Source organism: Canis aureus, chromosome 3 (genome assembly GCF_053574225.1).
Source record: "Canis aureus isolate CA01 chromosome 3, VMU_Caureus_v.1.0, whole genome shotgun sequence".
In the NCBI taxonomy this organism is placed as follows: Eukaryota; Metazoa; Chordata; class Mammalia; order Carnivora; family Canidae; genus Canis; species Canis aureus.
The window spans coordinates 76797812-76808619 of record NC_135613.1 but is presented as its reverse complement, the minus strand read 5'-3'; the positions used below and the strand labels follow the sequence as shown (position 1 = coordinate 76808619).

The 10808-nt window shown below is 40.3% G+C and overlaps 1 long non-coding RNA gene across 1 annotated transcript; it reads right to left on the bottom strand.

The window, feature by feature from the left end:
• Positions 1 to 3290: 3290 nt before the first annotated feature.
• LOC144305627 (uncharacterized) lies at positions 3291 to 10493 on the bottom strand. The gene is made up of 4 exons (XR_013372651.1): positions 10356 to 10493; positions 9659 to 9734; positions 7351 to 7419; positions 3291 to 5303 (listed from the first exon to the last, which is right to left on the bottom strand). It is a non-coding gene; the product is annotated as an uncharacterized LOC144305627 (long non-coding RNA).
• Between the last annotated feature and the right edge of the window lie 315 nt (positions 10494 to 10808).

The following is a 10808-nucleotide window of genomic DNA, read 5'->3' as shown; positions in this document are numbered from 1 at the left end:
AAAAAGTCTATCTCTGTTTCTCTCCAAGTGCTAATTTTTTTCTCTCAAACTATCTTACTGAACAGGGTGGGATATATGGCTGCCACTACTCCATATTTGTGTCGCAGTGCTCCAAAACCAGAGGTGTAAATATAGGCCCTCTTCTCCAACTGAAATTGGGAAAATCCCCAGATAAAAATTCTGAACATAGTTTGGATCTTATGCCCATCCCTTGGACCAGTCACTGTGGTCTGGAAGTGAGGTACCAAGAATAGCCCAGGATGGACCACACAATCAACATGATCGCCCCTGTGGCCAGGGGAGCAGAGTCTATTAGCAGGGGGAAAGCAGAAGAATGGCACTGAGCAGAGAGCAATCCTCACCCCCAGACCTGAAATGATCTGAATGATTCACCAACTGCAGCTACTAGGCTTTTAGATGTTAACCCTTCTCAGAGGATTTAAAACCACTGACGTGACCACAACACTAAGTCCGTCTCCATGTTACTACTCTGATGAACATGTTTCTGAAAGATTTCGTCCGTGGAGGATTTTGAAACTAAGACATTTTTCTCAAGGTCAGTTGCTTGGCCACATCAAACATTTAGAATCTAGAAATAAGAAAAAAAAAGTCACCTTTGAATAGTTAGAAGATGTCTAAAAAAATCAAGGTGTGGGGATGATGAAAAAGTTCTGGAAATAAGATACTGGTCATAGATATATAACATTGTGAATGTACTTAATGCCACCATATTGTACACTTCAAAATGGCTAAAATGTTAAATCTTATGCATATTTCACCACAATAAAAAAATTAATCTAGGTATCTAATTAATTTACCCATTGGTGAATTCACTTATTTGCCATTTATTTTACTTTGGTCTCCAAGGAAAATCTCAAGTGTAGGGACATACCTATGGAGAAATGGGATAAAAAATGATAGGGTTTGGAATGATCCTCCATGCACTCAGCTCTCCAAGAGGAAACCCTTAGAATGCCACAGAATTCTTGAGCTAAAAGTGTTAGCACAGATCATCTCGTTAATCCTCCACTTGTCACTAAAGAACATTTCACTCCATCCATCTAGGACACCTAATTCATTCCAGACACAGATGCTTCAACTGGTTTAGAAATGCCACCGACAGTAATGGCCCTCCCAGGCTTCATAAGTAAAACTTAGGCGTGGCCCAGACTGGAAAGAAATGGTCATGTGAAGGATGTTAGTACAATGCCCCCACCCCTTGCCACGTCATAATGAGCCAGTAGGCATCTTCCTTCCAACTCATAGAAATTCATTTAGAATGAAAATGAGTCCCTGGGAAGACCCTGGAAAATGAGTCTTCCACACTCTTAACCTTAAGAACCCAAGACTATTCTGTAAGAAGAAAAAGAAGACATAATGTTTTTTTCTTTCTTCCCTAAATAACAGGGAATAATGAGCTCAGAGAAGGCTAAGATGAACCGAAGGAAGTCGTCTGGGATCATTTGAAATTTTAGAAACAGAGATCAGAAGTCTAGTACTGTGATCTATTTCACCCTGTCCTGTTCAGATAACTATTCATTGCTCCATGAGACAGAGGCTGTCGTGGAGAAGCCACTCTGCCAGAAAGAATTGAGGACATTTCTACAGAATTGGGTCAAATCAGAGATATCTGCTGGTCAACTGGCCATCATTTGCCATTTTCAGGTCTTCTGAAAATTGTTTTATTAAGAAAAGATTTTGTGGTTTATTATTTATATGCATTACAAAGAAATCAGAAGGTGGGGTAAAAGGGGAAAAAAGAAAGTAAAATCTCCCATTATGCATTCCTTTAATAGATATTTATTAAAGGCTCGATACACGCCAGGCTGATGTTAGTTATCTATTACTATGTAACAACCTATCTCAAAATTTAGTTGCTTAAACAACCATATGATTTTTGCTCATGATTTTTGTGAGTCAAGAATTTGGGAATGGATCAGCTGGACGAATGTGGCATTTGCTGGGCTGGTGAGCAGGAGGGTTTACTTCCAAGATGGTATCTTCATTCCCTAGAGTGGAGAACTCTAGAACCTCAGTGCTCCATGGCTGCTTTCTGTCCCTCTGTCTCTCTCTCTCTCTCTCTCTCTCTCTCTTTCTCTCTCTCTCTCTCTCTCAGTGTCTTTACATCTGTTTCTCTGTCTTTCTCTCTCCCTCCCCCTCCCACTTTCCCCCTCATCCGGTGTCTCATTCTCTGGGGCTCCTCCACTTTCCTTGGATTTCTCACACATTGGTTGTCTCACAGTACTCATATCCCTTATGTAATGACTAACATAACCATGGCAAGTGTTCCAAGAAACCCAAGTGGAAGCTTTAGAAGTCTCCAAACATCATTTTCACCATGTTTCCTTAATCATAGTGAGTCATCAAAGCCCACCCGGATTCAAAGTGAGGGAAGGAATTGACTTCACTTCACATGGGGGTGTGGCATGCAGCTACAGGGAAGGAAGGACTTGATGGTGGCCATCCTCAAAAGAAGCTACCACACACAGATAAGAATCTAGGTCACTCTCTGTTCTCATAGGAAGAATGGATGATACAAACAAGTAAACAGGTATTGACAATGATGCAAAAGGTATACTATGGAACAGGAGCACACTGAAGGAACCCAACTCAGATTTGAGAGATCAAGAAAGAATTTCTGGAGTGGAAAATATTTAACATGAGACCTGAACTGAGCTTGAGGTGGTTGTGGGAAGGAAGGACAGAAGAGACAGTGTTCTAGAAGTTGAGGACAATATTCTAGAAGTCCCAGGAGAAAAAGAGAGAAAGGGCATTTGTATAAAAAACCCTGAAATAACCCCAATATGTCAGAGCAATAGAGTGAAAAGATATGAATGTTGAAAGATGAAATTGAAGAGAAAAGAAAAAAAAAACAGAACATAAATCCCTACTCTTTTCTATGTAAAGGTAGATATGCATTAAAAATGTGTTTTTACAAAAATGGGTCCTTGCCATTTATAAGGTTTTGTGGTACACATTCCATTACCTTATGTTGCGAACATCTTTTCCCTCACAATAAATAGACTTCTAAAACACTGCTTTAAATAAGTGCAAAATATTCATTTGTTATCCCTATGTTACTTTATTTAACCAATCTCTTAGTGTAGATATTCAGAGTACTTCCAATTTCTGTTTACATTACTCCTTATAGCCAAATCTTAATTATTTTTAATGATAATTTACTACATGCAGAAATTCTGGTTCAACATATATGAATCCTTTTTGGGGGGTTTTGATACACAGTACCAAATCATTTTCCAGAAATTTGTATTAATGTTTAATGTCCCACAGCAATATAAGAAAGTGCCTATTTCCCTATATACGTTCCACCAATAAAAAAAAACATTCATTTCTAGTTTTTATTAATCTGATAGGTCTCCATTTACATTTCTGTCATTACTGGGGAGATGGAACTTTTTGATGCTAGTACTTCTTATGTAGACTTCTGAAGATGATAAACTTATCAAAAATAGATGTGAGTAGACTTCAAACTTTAAAATGCTGTAAGAGGTAATAGGAAAAATGTAATCCACTGGTAAATTTAAATATAGTTTGACAACACCTCTGTCTTTCCTCTTAAATGCTACTGTGTTTGAGCTGCTCTGAAATAGTCATGGTGACTTTCTACAGGAAGGAGAAGAGGAAGTCAAGGGTTGTGACACATCAGAGACCCGGACTAAGTTCAAACCAGTTACATAGGTGAAGTGGGGTGAGTGGGGGGCCTTATTTCATTCATGATAGCTCACTGGCTCCCTCCCTTAATGCATTCAATGATCCTGTGAACTTAATGACTGCTGCAATTAAAGCCGCCCTGCTTAAGCATTGTGAATTACATTATGCTTGTTAGTGGCTGCCTTTGATAAAACATAATAGAAAGTCATCTCTTTTACATCATAACTCATTGTAAATATTGCTTTTCTGTATCTGTCCTTGCTCAGTTGATGTATTACCTGGTACTCCTAAGAAGTGCAATAAAAAGAAAGTTAGGTCTTGAGTAATTCTTCCAGTGTCTGGACATCGAGGCAGCCGAGGAGGACATGGCCTTCTGACTGGTCAGCCTAAAAATGAAGATGGAAGTGGAAATGGCACTCAGGAATTAGATTAAAAAGGAAAATATAAGGTTTTCTGTGGCCTCTTTGCTCTTCTTCCTTTAGGATGGAAAATCAACGAAGGCCAGGTCTCCACCAGGAAGACTTGAGATATATACTTATCCAGATAAACCAGGGGAGTGGATCAGAGAGCCAGGGAACAGAAATAGGGCTAGAAATATGGCATGTCTGCTTTTATCTACTTAACTTTACCAAGGAAAATTTTGACATAGATATTTGTAACCGAAACTGAACAAGAATCTGTTGAAATTGATCAGTGTTGATTATTGAGGCCAAAACAAAAATAAAAACAAACAAAAAACCATCTCAAAAAGCCTTCATGTTGTTTTTGTTAAGTACCCTCCACCTTCAATGCTAAAGCATAAGAACTGTTTGTTTTCACTCTCTTCTTATTTTGCTCCAGGAGACCAAGTCTCAGCCTTTTGGCCATTCAGTCCAGATATTTTCCTGGAGACAAGCCCACTAGTGCCTAATGTCCATGTGAATCCATAACCCTTTTATCCAAAATCCTAGTCCTGACTCATCACATTCAAACTGGATGCATTTAGAGTCAGTAAGGTATTAGTTGTATTAAATATAACAAAGTTCAATGATTCAGAGTGATTTCACTCTGATTAGTCTCAAATGATGACACAGAGTTATAGGTGACAAAATGTCTCTTAGGGTACACCATCAGGATCTTGGGGACCAATGGAGGAGATTCTTGCCCTGTATATTGTCTTGGTGCTTCCTTTGTGAACTTCCTTCGTGGATCCTCTGTGACATCTCCATAAATAATAGAATAAAGGACACCCCATTTCACACACTCAGCAAAAGTTTTTGAGCTGACAAATACAAAGAAAAGTTCTGTGCAATACCCTCTGCTAATAAAGTTACTTGTTGACGGGCAGAGTGGTTTAGTAGAGTATGCACTACCCATGAAACAAGGAGACCCATTTCTGGCACTGCCCTGCTATCTCTCTTTAGATGAATTATTTTAACTCCAACAGGCCTCAGTTTCATCTATAAAAAAGAAGGGTTAGAGTATACTATCTCTAATCACTTTGCATTTTTTACCATGAGTCTACTTTGCTGTTTTGATCCCTTCCAAAGGGTTTTATTATATAAATTCAGTGATTTTCTTTTTTAGTTTCAAGATTTTTTTTCCCATGAAGATGTCCATATTAATTCTGAAAGCATTTGTCCTCTTATAGCCTGGAAAAAGAAAAGACAATGATGATACAAAAGTTTTAGAAGAAATTCAAGTAATAATAATAATAAATGGATACAGATACACATAATAGTATATATGTGCATACACACACACACACACACACACATACCTTTAGTTTAAGTCTCCAATTCACTGCAGGCAAAAACATTGCCAATACAGTTACACAATGGGCCTGAATCTTCTCTTTCATTTTTAATGAGTGCTTGATTTATTCTTCAATTTTAATATACTTCCTTACATTACTGTGTCTACTGAAGACTGTTTCCTTCTAAATTGCTACAGTAGACATCTTAGATGTGTCAGTTGCCTAAATTCTATTGTTTCTTGGGAAATACTACTAATAACCACCGCAACAATAGCTCATACGTGCATACACTTTATGGTTCATATTATTTAGAATTAATGTCATACTCATCAGGATTATATTAGTGACACTAGATCATCAATTCAGAGGATGACATCTATAATTTCACTGGAAAAACCTTCTAGAAACAAATGATTAACATTAAATAAGTATCATGTGTTAAAACAAGGTTGATCCAAAACACCCTCGAAAAAATCAAAGCCAGTGAAAAAGTTGAAGTAATAAAATATAGAATGAATACAATGAACTGAGCACTCTAATACTCATTAATGAAAATATATGTAATTGTTTCAGTCTTTTTGGAAATAAATTTGGAAAATGTACCCAGAGGCTTAGAAGTTTGTGTCTTAAATGATTTTTCCTCTGTTAATATATTCTAAGGAAAAATGTGAAGTTGCAAAGATTTTTTTAAATAGAGAGATTTATGTATGAAGCATTTATAATTGAAAATTATATCTAATTTAAATGAGCAATACAAGGTAATGGTTTAGTAAATTATGGTCTATCCATAGGATGGAACATTATGTAGTCACTAAAAATATATTTTGTTAGACTTTTTAATGGCACAGAAGATGCCTCTGATGTTCTGGTATTATTTTATGTCATAAAATAATACGTTAAAATTTAATCTCAAAAAATCCATACTCAATAAAAACAGAACAGATTATCTCAGTTTTGTATTATTATTATTATTATTATTATCTTCTTAAGTTTTTTGTGGGCTTCAAATCTGCCAAGTTGGGCATCTGCCTCTTTTAAAATCAGAAACAAAATACCCAGAGATATAAAAAACTAAAATTAAAGATGTATTTGTATTGAGAGACCTGGAGTAGCCAGCAAGCTCAGAGGAATCAAATGTTTTGGCAGATTTAATATTGTGACAAACTACAAATTAAGAATCCCTTTCTGAATCTCTTTGATGGGAACCAAATCATCAGCCAACAATTATTTTCTGAATACCTACCACATCCTTGATTCAGGACACTGAAGGCTATTGTCTGGCCCAGATGAGGCACCTTGCAGAGATTCCAAATCACTACCATTTGAGGAATGCAAATATGTATTGGGCAGTCTCCCTGTGCCAGGCAGTGGGGACACCAAGTGAAATAACACCGTGTACCCTCCCCTGGCAGGACTCACAATCCTAGCAGAGGAGATCTATGCAAATTCACACTGAAATATAGGTGCAAATGTTATACTAAGAAGGAAATGAGGGTCTTCAGAACAACTGTGAAAGGAGAAGTAATTTCTCCTGGAGAACTCAGGAAAAGTCTTTACAGAAGTCAAAAGGGAGCCTTCCAGAATGGACAGGATTGTAACAGACCACAAAAGGAGACCCTCCCTACCCCACCACCAGGCTGGAAAGAGCATAGAGGCAGGAGGAAAGTCAGTCAGGGCATGTCTGGGCTCAAGAGATCAAGAAGAGATCTTCCTAGAAAGAGCAAGGGGGGTTGAGGGGAGAGCCAAGGGCATGTTTTCTCAAAGGGCATCAATTCACTTCCTAAAAGAGTAACTAATGGGCATAACTGAGTCTTCGCTTAATCACCATAGAGATTTTGGTGCCTGGACCATCCATGAGGACCTTAGAAGCCGCAACACTCTTCATAAATGCACATGTCAAAGGCGTTAAGATACTGTTCTAAAGAACAACTGTAATCCCTTACCTTGTATAGCACCTTTGCATTTGCAAAGCTTTTCCCTGTGGTTTATCTCATTTGCTCTTCACAGCCACCCTATAAGACAAGCATTTTTATCACCACTTCACAGATAAGAAAACACACTCACAGACATCTGATGAATCATCCCCATCACACCGCGTAGAAGTGACACTTGGGTTCAAATCTTCTAACTCCCTTGCCTTTCCTTCTGCACCGCAGCTGCCTTTGACCCGGGGCCACGCCCTAGAAGCCCACTTCTCTTATACCTCCTTCCGAATTTCATTTTAATCATTGTCATTGTCTTCTTTCTTCTTGGATTATAAAGTACAGAGGGTCCTGTTTAGACTGGGTCTGGATTCTTCAAAGCAATTCTCCATTTTCAAAGTGCCTTCACACCTCATTTATCCTTACAACTTTTCAGGTAATTTCGACAAATTGAAAACTTTACTTTCGTCTAAATACACTGAGGACAGAAAGGGAGGGTTGTGGGGGATGGGGAGCGGGGCAGGAGGGAGCAGCTAATTTACTCAACACTCACTCAGATTCGCTCTGTGACTCATGCAGAAGGTGCCCAAAGTTCTAGAAAGTGCTCACACTTTGTTTTTTCCCAGGCTGACAGACTCCTGGGAATGTATGAGGTATAAAATCCCTCTTTACAAATTCCATTTTTGTTGCGCTACTTTTACTACCAAAGCCTCTTGCAGCGTTTGGTTCCCTAAGAAACACTGTTCTGTCATATGGTTGCAAGTAATCCTCACACTTCTAAAATCGAATATGGTTGCCAACTAATATTGCAAGAACCAAATACATGACATCTGGAAAGGAGAATTTTAAAAACCCACTGTTTCATTACCCCCACCTGTGTCTTTCCAGGCGGCAGTGAAAAGGAGAAGCGAAGCAACAAAGTGATTCTTGGAAACTTCCTTTGGAGGAAGAGTACATGTTGAAAATCGGATTTATCGTGTCTGTGTTGTCCTAATTCACCAAATGCATTCCAAACACTTAGGGTGAAGCAGAAGGTTGCATAGTAAGCTGGTGAGTTCAGGATGCTTTTACAGCCAATTGTCTCCCCAAAATACAAAACCCGTTGCTTAAAAATATCAGGCTGCCTGTGGAATTGAACTTGGATTTAATGAACAGAGAAATCAATGATATTTACTGAGCATCCGTGATGTCCCTGTTCTGTAGAAAACATGGTACGGTGTAATGTTGCACAAAATATTTACTACTTCCTACTCCAGGATCCTCTGTCTGAGAAATTGGGGTACTAATAACACCGGGTCTTCCTTGGGGATCCTGGGTAGCTCAGTGGTTTACCACCTGTGTTTGGCCCAGGACGTAATCTTGGAGTCCTGGGATCGAGTCCCACATCTGGCTCCCTGCATGGAGCCTTCTTCTCCCTCTGCCTGTGTCTCTGCCTTTCTCTCTCTCTCTCTCTCTCTCTCTCTCTCTCTGTCTGTCATGAATAAATAAGTAGACTCTTTAAAAACAAACAAAAAAAACCACCGAGTCTTCCAAACTGACAGGATTATTACAAAGCTCAAATAAGGTTATAGATTTGGAAGGGATTTATAAGCTCTAAAGTGCCAGAGAAATGCAAGGTACCATTATTATACAATGAACCACTAGGTCTGACCCTTGCTCAGAAGGAGCTTGCAACCTATCTGGAGGAACAAAGCATCAACATATCAAATGTAAGTACCAGCATAAGGATTACATTATAGAAAAGACAACATGACAAGTGGTTTGGCAAGATAATATGCAATTATTTGCAAGTGAGAGGTACAGACAATGAGATTTATGAATTTAAAATAGGTAACAATCTCAGTGAGCTGGAATGATGTGGACAGGCTTTGTGGTGGAAGCAACTCTGGGTCTGGCCTTGGAGGGTGAGTAGGTTGGGCAGGAAGCATACGATGTCATCCCTGCAGCACCCCGAGCTCCTTGCCCCAATGCAGGTAAAGACATGCTGAGATAGAATTCGCAAACCACTCCTGCCAGCAGCCTACTGTCTGAAGTCAAGTGAGGTAAGACTGACTCCGCTATTGTCAAGACACAGAGTGAGCTTCAAAAGAAGACCCTGAAAAAAAGGAGGGAGGGAAGGAAGGAAGGAAGGAAGGAAGGAAGGAAGGAAGGAAGGAAGGAAGGAAGGAAGGAAGGAAGGAAGGAAAGAAGGAAGGGGGAAAGGGAAAGGAAGTCCCTGAACATTACCATGGAAATTGAACTTGGGATTGTTTGGCTGTCCCAGAACCAAAAACCACTCAGACCCTCATACTCTTCTTCACCACACCCTTCCCATTCATATTTGTCTCACCTGTTCACCCATGGGGGAGGTGGGGGGCAAGTCTTGCAGGAAGAGAATATAGTCACCCCCACATTGTGCTTCCAACCTGAGGCAATTGCAATGTGGTGCACGGTCATTGGCAAATAAATTCCAGGTGGGCAACACGTAAGCAAAAGAAAGAGAGAAAACAAAAGATGTGCCTCATTTCAAAACCATCCGCGTAGCTACAACTGTCTTTCTATGTATGACGATGCACTAGGCCTCGGGCGAAGTGGGGGAGGCTGCAAAGTGTATCTGAGTTGCTTAGAGCAAGGTGCTGATGCAACCAGGGTCAGAGGTTTAATCCCTCGCCCATCGGCTTCGCTGCCCACTAAGCCGCAGTCACACTTTGCAGGACGTCGGGTACAGAGAATTTCGTCCAGCTGTCCCCCTGGTGCCAGTGCGGGCTGTGACATAGCTCAGAACAGGTGCAAATGGCTCCATCCAAAGCATTCACCGTGGTTAGACACCCGGACAGCAAGTCAAAGCCCGAGGCACGATCCAGTTCCTACCTGCCCCTCCTGGATGCTTTCACCACCGTCCACCCTGGCATCCAGTACGTTAGAGACACTTCCCAATCCACGGTCCCTCCCTTTCTTTCCTGCGCACCATGCATCCCAACCTGCTTCCTCTACGGGGCCCTTCCTGGCATCCCAATTTTCATGGTCTGACCTCCTGGCATACTCACGCTGCTTTTCATCTTGACCCTTGATCTTGGGGCAGTGCATTGTGCACAGTAAGCCCTTCCTTACATGCTTACGACAGAAGTTCCAGTTACATAGGAGAGAGTAGGGGCTGGCTAGAGAGAGCAGGATAAAAATGCTTTGGACATACCTGTTTGGGGAATAAATGCCTTGTCTTCCCAAACAGCACATCAGCAACGGCATCATAGAGAGTAATGAAAGTGGTAACCCCAGGAGGCAGGACAGTAATGGTGTTAGCCCTTGATTTCTGAATAACATTAGACGGAGGGAAAACATCTGGCTCTAAATAGAGAAGAACTAACTACATAATGGAAGCCATTACCTAAGTGATGTGAGTCCCTGGACAGGGACACGTAGAGATCTTGGAGGCATCAAAATGGGAGAATCATCATCCCCTGACCCTATCCTTCTTTCTCTCCTCCACAATCCAGTAAGTC